The 12,256-nt window shown below is 33.6% G+C and overlaps 1 non-coding gene across 1 annotated transcript; it reads left to right on the forward strand.

Moving 5' to 3' along the window:
* Positions 1-1,063: 1,063 nt before the first annotated feature.
* TRNAR-ACG (transfer RNA arginine (anticodon ACG)) lies at positions 1,064-1,136 on the forward strand. Its single transcript has one exon. It is a non-coding gene; the product is annotated as a tRNA-Arg (tRNA).
* Positions 1,137-12,256: the final 11,120 nt, after the last annotated feature.

Consider the following 12,256-nt stretch of genomic DNA (forward strand, 5'->3'; position numbering starts at 1 on the left):
TGGGGGAGCTCACTAAGCTTCATGCTTACAGTTTCAGGTATTTCAACTAGCAATGGGAAGGGCTCTGGATGATGGCATGTCACACACCACAATTTTAGCCTGGGAGTTAGACTCTGATATTTTTGACATGATCTTGACATCAGTTTTGAACTGAGACATATTTTATGACATTTTGAGACACACGATTTATGTTTTTTTATATGACATTTGCATATTATGGTTTTAGTAACGTTTTCAAACGAAATTTTTGCCTTGTATTTTTGGGATGTTTCAGTGTGTGTGATTGTCGGAGATAATGATCGAGAAAGAAAGAGGGGGAAGATAGTGGTAGACGGTGGGTTCATACTTTTGAGTGGGATGGGCGAAGGTTTAGTGGTGGTTTGAGAAAGAGGGAATATATAATTTAGAGCATGTGGTTATTCGAGATGATCACCAAAGGACTTGCTCTAACACCTCATTCCCGAGTTTAACAAAAGAAAAAAAGAGAAAAAAAAGCATGAGAGAAAAATAGAAAAAGGAAAAGAAAACAAAATTTTCTTTTGTGTTTCCAAGTTGGAGAGAAGTAGAAAGAAAATGAATCATTTTGTTATTTCCTTCCAAATCCTCCCAAAATCGGAAGGAAAGTTAGGAGGGAAAGCGATTATGTCATTTCCCCCCACTTCCTTCCACTCTTCTCCTTTAATGAAACTCGAGAACATCAATTTCTCTTATTTTCTTCTTATTTCGTTTCTCTCGTTAAATTGAACTCGGAAACGGGGTGTAATGTTCTGAGTGAGAAGGATATGAAAGAATATAGTTTGTTGGGTATTTGAAAAGTTGTCTTTGTAACTTCTCTTAATTTAGATAAGGTATAATTGTTTATTTATTATTTTTTCAATAGATAGATACAAAACCAATATGAAAAAATTAGTTATCTAAAAATATGTTTTATATAGTAAATAAATAATCGAATACATAACATTAGTTTTATTTAGATAAACAACAATTACATATCCAAAATTATAAAACCAATTAAACTGGTATAATAAATATAAGGTTTATCAAGTATGTAAAACAAACAATTGACTCTGTGGCCCAATGGATAAGGCGCTGGTCTACGGAACCAGAGATTCTGGGTTCGATCCCCAGCAGAGTCGATTTTTTTATTTGTGGATTTTTTGGACCTATTTGTAATGTTATTTTTGTAAGGGTCTCTGAATATTTCTTCTGTTAATTCTAAAAACAACTTCATCGAGACTGTAAAATATTATTTTTGTGATGTTTTGTTTGTGTTTTGGAAATAAAATCCGAAACTAATGCAATGCTCTCTAAATATATATATATTTTTAATTATAAAAACAATTCCTACCGACCATACTACAAAATATTATTTTCTTGTTAAAAAAATTTGTAATTATATTGCAAAAAATAGTGTTGATGAATAATTAGCACAAATCAACTTTGATTTTACACTATTTAATGTATATAAAAATGGAAAACATGGTTTATACATAAATTACTAAATATTTAACATAAAACCCGGAAATTATTCTACACATAATATTAAAAAGATGATTATGAGTTTTAGAATTAGTCCAATATTAAATATGATATTTTTAAATTATATATATATATTTAAAAAAAATTATTTTTTTAAATATTATTTTCGGAACATGAATTAACTAAAAAATAAAAAAATAATAAAAAAATGCGTCTCACGGTCTCACAAAATATAGGTGGTCTCAAATGAACCTAACCCTATATATATATATATATATATATATATATATATATATATATATATATATATATATATATATATATATTTTGTGAGACCGTGAGACGCATTTTTTTATTTTTTAGTTAATTCATGTTCCGAAAATAATATTTAAAAAAAGAATTTTTTGATTTTTCCATTTATTTTGCATTTTAAAATTATTTTTAGAATATATACAGTGTAATATTCTATTTAGAATATTTCACGTATTTTTAAAAAAAAATAGAATTTTTTTTATTTATTTTTTATTTTTTTAATTAATTCAAGTTCCGAAAATAATATTTAAAAAAAGAATTTTTAGATTTTTCCATTTATTTTGCATTTTAAAATTATTTTTTAGAATATGTCAGTGTAATATTCTATTTAGAATATTTCACGTATTTTTCAAAAAAAAAAAAAACGGAATTTTTTTTATTTTTTTATATTTTTTTTATATATTTTTATATTTTTTTTAGTTAATTCAAGTTCCGAAAATAATATTTAAAAAAAGAATTTTTAGATTTTTCAATTTATTTTGCATTTTAAAATTATTTTTAGATTTGGTCTCACGGTCTTACAAAATTAGAATGGTCTCAAATGAACCTGAACCTATATATATATATATATATATATATATATATATATATATATATATATATATATATATATATATATATATATATATGGGAAAAGTGAATATACCTTTAACGGTATATAAGTTTAGGTACCCAAACTCACTATACTACATCGTTTTGTATCATTTATATACATTTTAATGGTTCAATGTTTTTATAATTCAACTTTAACTTGATTTACTTCCAAGATGTTTATCAATTTCACATTTATATTCTTATTACATAATTTCATTTTCAACTGTAATATATATAGCCTAGTGGGTGTTCGGCAAAAAGATGTGATGTAAAAGGAAGATAATAATGAAATTTCGAAAATTTTGAAAGTAATCAAGTCAAGGGTTGAAGCTTAAGAACATTATAATGAATATATTAAACAAAATCACGTATTATAATGGATTTGGGTACCTAAGCTTATATACCCTTGAGGGTATATTCACTTTCCATATATATATATATATATATATATATATATATATATATATATATATATATATATATATATATATATATATATATATATATATATATATATATATATATATATATATATATATATATATATATATATATATATATAAGATATGTTAATTGTATTTTTAGCAAGTTTTTATGACAGAATATTATTTGAAATTATGTGATAGTTAATTGCATACTAAAAACAGAGTTATACTTTAAAAGAATTGTATAATAATAAAAATACTACGTTATTCTAAAATTAAAATATTAAATAAATATATTTTCTTTGATATGGTGATACAATCTATATAACGTTATACTTCACATGCCACCATAAACCACCACATGCACAATCTATATACTTACCATTGTGAAGAAGAGAAGAGAAAGAAAAAAAAGAAGAAGATGGTTGCAAGAGATAATGAACCATGTTCTCAAATGTGGTGGTGACCACATGCCACAACACCACGACACACACAAGATGATGTATACGGTTGTAATGGTCTGCCACCGTGGCAACAAAGCCCCATCGTGAATAGTATTTTGAATAGCCTAAGGAATTATCAATTTTATATGTTTTAGGGGTTAAGTATGGAAACGGCTTATATGGAGATTCAAAGTTATAAAACATCTATCAAATATTTGCTAATAGATAAACATTATTTATAGGGCCACACGAGTAAATGATTGGGTTCAACAACCTAATTATACCACCACCAACTGCTAACTCCACCCTCGTCCACCATCATACTCTTCTGTTTATATGCATAAAATCAACCATCAATCACCATCATTACATATCGTTTATCACCACCGAATCAATATCAAAGGCAACCCGATACCATCACCTTTCTCCCATGTTCACGCACCTAACATCACCCTCTCTTAGCCCTCATTTGACAACCTTTAACCACCAATTCTCAACCATCAACCCACCTTTATCAATCATCAAACACCTCTATAAACCACCACACAGTAGCCTTCATCACTAATTGCACAACCCACATCTGCAATTCAAAAAAACAAGGAAATAAGGAAGAGTATGCAATCGATTTAGAAGGGTGAAGTGGTAGAAAATTTGTGATATTACCCACATCGAAAGCAAATAAGATCCCAATTGTGCAGTTAGTTCAACCAATAGCAAATTGAGCTTTTGTATTAAGCTTGGAGATAGATTTTGGTGGATGCATGAAGCTAATTTGACAAATTACCTCTAATTACTGACTTACCTTATGAATTCACTGCACGAAGATGGAGAACTCATCGATGACTTTTGAATCTTCAGGGCTTGAGAAATCAGGTCTATGGATAGGTAGAACCATCACCATCTTGATTGCATCAGTTTAAGTAAGTAGTGGTTCATGGTGGCAGAAGAAGCAGTCGATGGTGCTAAAAGTCGAAAAGCTTTGATAGGGTTCCGGTGAACCAACAATAATAGATGGTAAAGGTGAATGGAGGGTTTTATTGTTTCGGTCAGAGTAGGAAATGCATAGGGTTGTGAAATAGAGTAAGGCCTTCTGGTATACGAACCACGAAAGGTCTTGTGCTCTAGTTGGCCACGACCATAGCTCGTGCACACTAGCCCGAGCCTTCATGATTTGCCATTGGTGTGCTCAATTATGCCGCCCACAACGAAGTTAGTCAACCAATAGGAGTGGTTTTTTTCATTTTGACTGTCGAAGGACCGTTCAACGGCTAATTTAAAAAAAAAAATTAAAAACAAATTTTACTTATAATAACCACACTATACATCCACATTTCTTTACATTATTCTTTTCTTTCTCTATATTACCATTTTACAACAAAAAAGCATGGATCCCAACCAAAATAACCCTCCCCTAAACTTTAGAAATCACAAACCCAATAACGCTTTGCGTTAGATACAACCCCTCGTCAATTCCCGATCATGGAATAACCTCAAGGTGGTTTTGTCAATTTGCTTCAAATAGGTTCCTCTATCCAACAAACACCATTTTTCCAATAGCACTTTCAACCTTTATCGGAATTTCAACACCAATTTCAAAAATTCCAACAACATTTCCATCCACAATTGTCACAACCACCACTTTCATAATTACAACCACCTCATTCGCCATATTTTGTTTCCGAAACACAACCTTCACCACCACCACCTTAACCAAAAAAGAAAAAGGAAAAAAAACGGCCCACCCCACTATCCAAGAAAAGGTACCAAGGAAAAAAGAGGAAGAAGAAAAGCTAGCGGTGTAACATCCCGAAAAACAAGGGTAAAAAGTTCATTTTTATTATATTAAAAAAACTATTGTAACTTTCTCCAAACATTTAAAAGCATTTCAAAATAAAACAAATATCAGAGTTCATTCCCAAAGATCACATATTGCGGAAAACACGAGTGTATGTTCTGCGACCAAGCCGGACCCTTCCTTTTCGAACTGAAAGTACCTGAAACCATAAACCACAAACTGTAAGCACAAAACTTAGTGAGTTCCCCAAATACCACATACCAAACATAAAATAAACATACAACAGGCCCCACTCGGATTCGGGCACTGTCCGACACTGGGCCCCACTCGGTCATCGAGTTGAGCTCGGTAATAGATCAGGCCCCGCCCAACATGCATATAACATATATCCAATAAACATATATGCATGAAGTATAGATACATAGCATACAAATAGTCATCGGGCCCCGCCCGACATTGGACCTTAGCCCGGAAAGCATATGAACACATACACATGCAAGAGTCATGAAGACAACTAGCATACTAACATAGCATAAACATGGTTCGACATTGGTGCCTTCGACCCGCTAAACCCAGTAAGGAAACTCACCTCGAGTGTAGAAGTTGTTGGGTTTTATGTACTCTAACATCCCTATAGTGCACATACGACCCTAATGCTTTGGATCTAAGTTTTCTCTAATTATACACACAATATTCATTTTCCAAAGCATGAAGTCTAACTAGCATGCAAAGGTAATATTTGAATCATAAAAACTGTTGGATTAGTTTCTAAGTACATAACTATATATGATATGTACTTGACTCGGTTGTAGTATGGTCCTTTTAGGTTGCCTTCACCAAAGCAACTTGACTGGATGAATTATAGAGAAACTGGTTATTATTGTATATTAATATATTATATGAATAATATATTAAAGGAGAAATCACATTTGTTTAATTAATATTGGCCAGTAATTAATTAGGAAATAGTTTTGTGATCAAAAGGTATTAATTAAAGCTAGGGGGACTGATATTGTAATTATTAGATAGTTGCAAAGTAGGCTGAGGAAACCCTAGAGATAGGGTGGAAGAATTCTTGGGGATAAGGCCTCAAGAATTCGTCGAAGGTAAGGATTCCAGAAGATTCTTATGAGCTGCTTAGAGCCTAAGCAACCGGATAAGTGTTTGACTGAAACCCTAATTCCTCACTAACATAAAGGGACCCTTGGCTACCTATTTTCGGCAACACCGTATCCCTAAGAGTTCTAGGAGCCGAATTTTAGCCGTCCCCTCTCTCTATTATTCTCCAACTTTCTTTGGTGTTTGTGATCTATTAGAGGCACAACATTTGAGGTGCTAAGATTCTCAAAAGCTCAAGATCTGCAATCAATAATCATGGTAATCATCGAAACTTATTTTAGTTTTTATTTTCAGATTTTGTATTCTAAATCTAGGGTTTATAGATTTGGACGATTTGCATGTTTAATTAGAGAAACCTAGATCCAAAGCTTTAGGGTTTGCATGTGCACCATATGATTGATGTAATGCTCAAAACCCATCAGTTATTGTATTTGATGCATTGTTTGATCATTCATTGCTTGCAAAAATCGAAAATCCTGCCCTATGACAACTTAACTCGTCGAGTCACCAGATGAACTTGACGAGTGAGATGTACTCGGCGAGTCGGAGTGTCAGGGAGCAAAAGTTTCAGGATTTTGACCTATTTTTGATTGGGATAGTTACCAAAAACATTTTTTATTAATAAAATCCAATTTTTATTAAATAGATATGATTATCCTCATCAAAATAGAAGATAATTACAATTTAATTAGATAATTATTGCCTTATATGATAATCCTTAACTTTTTGATTGCATTATCTTGCCATGTAATTGGATTAGGTCAAATTTACATACTCATTAATTAATTGTTTAATTAAATTATCTGCAATCTAGATAGTTTTGAAAGGTTTCTAAACTTGCCCTCAAATTTTGGAATTTAAATTTTTGATTAAAAGTTTAATTTTGAAATATTTAAATTCTAAACCCTAGAATTTTACAAGTTTAAAATTCAACCCTTATACTATTATATTATTACAAGATTAATAATATATATATATGTGTGTGTGTGTATGTGTGTATATAAGATCAAGCTAGTCTTACCGTTAGTAGGATATGGCAACTAATTCCTCATTAAAAGTGTAATGATTATATAAATTAACTAAATATTTTTTTATAAAATTCTCAATCTTAGTTACTTTAGGAAAAATGTGAAAATGATGCTATTCCATGACATTACACTTTGTACCCTTGCCAAATCATTAGTGGAGCGTGTGTGGATAACCGACATACTAATTTAGGATTAGCAAAGGTGGGAAAGGGTAGCTTGATGTTTATCATAGATCAATGGGGCATGTGTGGCTGACCGGCACATTGATTAGGTGATTTGTAACATTGAGAGTACCAAGTATATTTTCATGGTTATTTACACCTTGTTTGTGATCCTCGGTATCCCACTCACAAACTTGAAGGGCATATCAAGATTTAAGCATGCCATTGAAAAGTTCAATGAATCTCAAAAGAATCTAGGAGTTTCAATACAATTAAAACTTAATTTCTTTATCGTTTTTCATGGTGGAAATTAGTGAATCGTCATTCACTTACATTCATAATATTTGCATTCTATATTACGACATCGCTTTTCTAAATTTTGAATAATTGTGTTGGGTCCTAGCCCTATTTTCATTTGGGTGTTTAATTGGGGATTCTTATCTAATCAAACTTTGTCTCCTTTTCTTTTCAGATGTCTAATTCAAAGAACAATGTTTCTAACTCAACCCCTGCTGGCTCATTCTCACTCATGAATTTGTGTGGGAGGGTGATTTTTGATGGGACCAATTTTAATGATTGGATCCGTAATATCCGCATGATCACTCGCTATGAGGTGAAGGAGTATGTTCTCGATAAGGAGATAAAGGAGGTTGACACCAACACTGCTACTCGTAAAGAGATTGTTGCGTTTGAAGCTCACGAGAAAGATACTAAGAAAGTCCATTGCATCATGCTCGCGACAATGACTGTTGAACTCTAGAAGTCATACGAGGATATCTACCCCTACGAGATGCATCAAGATTTGATGGATATGTACCATCAAATTGTGAGGCAGGAAAGTTACGAGATTATCACTTTGATCATCAATACCAAAATGAAGGATGGAGAGTCCATCACTGCCCACCTGCAGAAAATGCAAAGGTATGTGGACCGCTTGCTGAAGTTAAATGTTAACTTCGATGAGGAGCTGGCCATAGATATCATTCTACACTCCTTACCTCCTTGTTACAACTAGTTCCGGATGACCTACCACATAAACAAGGAAGAGGTCACTCTAAGCAAGCTTCAAGGCCTGCTAAGGACTGCTGAGAGTAGTTTGAAAAGCAAATCTGTTGCATCAACTCCTGCTACTACCGCCCCCGTCTTGGCTATTAGGCAAGGGAAGGGTAAGAAGAGGAAGGCTCCTTCTAAGAGCCACCATAAGGTAAATTCCCATGATGGTAACTCTTCAAGTGGAACCAAGGTTGTTACCACTGCGCCCTCCTCCAACCCGAAGGATACAGAGTGCTACTACTTCCATGAGAAAGGGCATTGGAAATGAAGCTGCCTGAAGTACTTGCAAGATATCAAGAATAAGAAGATAAATTCGTCCTTCGCAGGTATTTATACTATTCATTCTAAAAAATCATCACATGCTATGTCTTGGGCCCTTGATACAGGATGTGGCATTCACATTTGTTCTGATGTGTAAGGCCTAAGAAAAAGTAGGGATGTGGAGCATGGGAAGATAAACTTGATCATGGGGAATAGGAAAGCGTCGCCTGTCACCAAGATTGGAGTTTACTCTGTAGTGCTTAGTAGTGGGTTAGGTTTAGATTTGAGTAATTATTGTTACTCGTCAGAAATGACAAGAAACATTATTTCTTTTCATGTTTTATATAAACAAGGTTTTAGATTTTCGTTTGATAATGAAAAAGGTTCTATAAATGCTTTCTTTAATGGTTCTTTTTATTTTGAAGCATTACCTTGTAATGGAATATATGAAACTGTGATGGTTGTAGACAACTTAGGAAATGATGTGTTGCATATCAATTCTTCTAATAGTTTGGATAAGGCATGCTTATAGCATTCTCGTCTTCGACATGTCAACAAGAAGCGCATAGCCCAACTCTAAAAGGATGGAGTGTTGGAGTCATTCGACCTAAGGGATGATGACGTGTGCGAGTCTTGTTTACGTGGAAAGCTAACCAAGTCACCCTTTACTGGTACTTGTGAAAGGGGTGAGGGTTTATTAGATCTCATACACATCGATGTGTGTGGGACCCTTAGATCCACCACAAGGGATGTGAACCGCTTCTATGTGACGATTATAGCAGATATGGGTATATCTAATTAATCAAGCACAAGTTAGAAACCTTTGAAAAGTTAAAATAGTTTAAGAAAAAAATGGAGAATCAGTTGGGTAGGAAAATCAAGATGCTTCTATCCGATCAAGGTGGTGAGTACCTTAGTCTTGAATTCCACGATTACCTCAAGGAATGCATAATTGTTTTGCGATTGACGCCACCTAGGACACCGCAGTTGAATGGTGTAGCTGATATGCGCAATCGAACTTTGTTAGACATGGTTCGTTCCATGATGAGTCGTGCTTCGTTACCTATCTCATTTTGGGGGTATGCCTTAGAGACTGCCACCCATATCCTTAATTTAGTCCCTACCAAGAAGGTTGTCAAAACACCTCACAAGATGTGGACATGGAAAGTTCCCTCATTGGAACATATCAAGGTTTGGGATTGTGAGGATTTCATAAGATGAGAGACTCACGACAAGCTCCAACCTCGTAGTGAGCGGTGTATTTTCATTGGCTACCCGCAGAAGTCCTTTGGATATCTCTGATGGGTTTTGGTCATAAGACATCCTATGTGCTCATACAAACCCTAATGCTTGGATCTAGGTTTCTCTATTGTACATGCTTTGAATCCAAGACTATAAACCCTAATTCTAGCATACATATAATCATATTAACATGAGAATAAGTTTATAGTGTTACCTTGATTATTATGTAGCAATAACAATCCCAAATCTCCTTGTATTAACTTTGGAAGGCTTAGAGTCACAAGTGTCACTCCTCTAATGGCTCACAAACACCATAAGCAAGAGGATGAAGAGGAGAGAGGATGGAGGCTGCCAAAAACATGTGTAAACCCTTACAAGAAGCTTAGCCACGTTTTTGAGCCTTAAGGGGTCTTTATATAGTTGGGCTATTAGGGTTATCTAACAAGGAAACCCTAATTTGGATGCTTAAGCCCTAAGCAACCCATAGACTCCTTTAATTAAGCCCATGGACGATTTACTTATGGGTTTCCCATTAGAATTCGTCCATCCCTTAATATAAGGCAATCCATGGCCCAAATTGCAATTATCCTATAATTACAATTCCAAACCCTTAAGTTTAATTAATCTCTTTTAGTCACAAAACTAATTACCAATTAATTATTGACTAATATTAATTAAACAATATGATTTCTCCTTTAATATATTATTCTCATAATACATTAATAAATCATATTTAATCCTTACTCTCCATAAATCATCCTATCAAGTTGCTTTGGTGAAGGCAACCCAAAAGGACCATGCACCATCGGGTCAAGTACATACCAAAATAGTTATGGACTTAGACACTAATCCAACAGTCTCCCACTTGGATAAGTCTAACAACTATTCTGCGTATGACTTCAGATCTTGATCTGCAATCGTAGCTTTCCAAAGCCGCTGTCAACTCTGATCATATCAGATACGCGTGTCCTTAGATAAGGGATCATATATTCCTCCATTCTAGATATCGTATGAGATATGATTTCAAATCATTCTCTTTGTACTATATCTCGATTTCCAATTTATGACGACAGACTAATTGAACAAATCAAATTAGTCCTAGCCCGGCCGAGCATTTACGTATGTCATCACTAAACCATCGAGGGGCCCAAAGATATCGCTTTTATCATACTTTGGATAAAAGGAACGGATAAACTTTGATACAATGCTCGCTTGCACTCACTCACCGAATTACACACAACAATATGTTTTATAACACCAAGTTACTGGTGCGTTTACATATTATCAATGTGCAACCGATCAGCAAGATACAACTCACACATCTCGGTTTCAAGAATATAAGATGTTATCGTCTCACTAATCACTCGAGATAGTGATCCAAGTGAGCGTGGGTTTAATCCAATGCTCAAATCATATTCGTAAGCACTCATGAACGTTGCAGCAAACATTTGCTTATGTCTAATACTCTTTTAGACAATCCACACACTAATTCACGACAGTTTTCATTCATATCTACTTCCAACATATGAACGACTGTGGCCCGTTTGAATAATTCGATTATTCTTAATAAACTCAATTATTCTGGAAGTCAAAACATGCAAAGTGAAACACAAGAATAATACTAATCCCATATGGCCTCAAACCTTTGAGTATAAACAAAACACATTTTATTTATCACCATATCGATTACTCATTATTTGTCGTTTTGGGTAATCAACTTTTTACTTGAATCATTACACTTGTCCCATGCTCCTAGCATGCACACAATGTTTACCTATGGTTCTTACTTTTGTGAAATAGAAAAATTGAACACATTTCCAATCATTCTCATTTCACAACTCCAAATCCATTTTCTTAAGTGTAAGAATATCAAATTCTGGTTACTTATAGAATATACTAGATTTTAACACTTTATGCAACGATCCTTTTGTAATGTCACTGCACCAAAGTCTCAAAGACTATTGCCAATGATATTACAAAGTCCTCTATCGGAGATTGTTACAAGACAATTCCTTAGATGTGATGTCTCTCACTCAAAGTACATTCCTTTGAACATCCTTTTGCATAAAAGTTTCTAATCTAGACATAGATTTTCAATCTTTACTTCCCAATATGGACACATTTCCATACTTTCCATATGACAACTCATTTCTTAATAGAATCTTTTCTATTCATCATAATGTCAATATGGTCCATTAATACCATGCTTCCAACTACTCACAAGCAACCAATCATCGTCGAACTTTGGATTGTCCTTTGACAGTTGTTTAATTATTTTAGTCAAAACCGATTCTAGTCCCTTTTCCCTCTAAATGCGCTAGACATTTGGAAAATTTTAGAATGG

Source organism: Lactuca saligna, chromosome 9 (assembly GCF_052625555.1).
Source record: "Lactuca saligna cultivar CGN05327 chromosome 9, ASM5262555v1, whole genome shotgun sequence".
Taxonomy (NCBI): domain Eukaryota; kingdom Viridiplantae; phylum Streptophyta; class Magnoliopsida; order Asterales; family Asteraceae; genus Lactuca; species Lactuca saligna.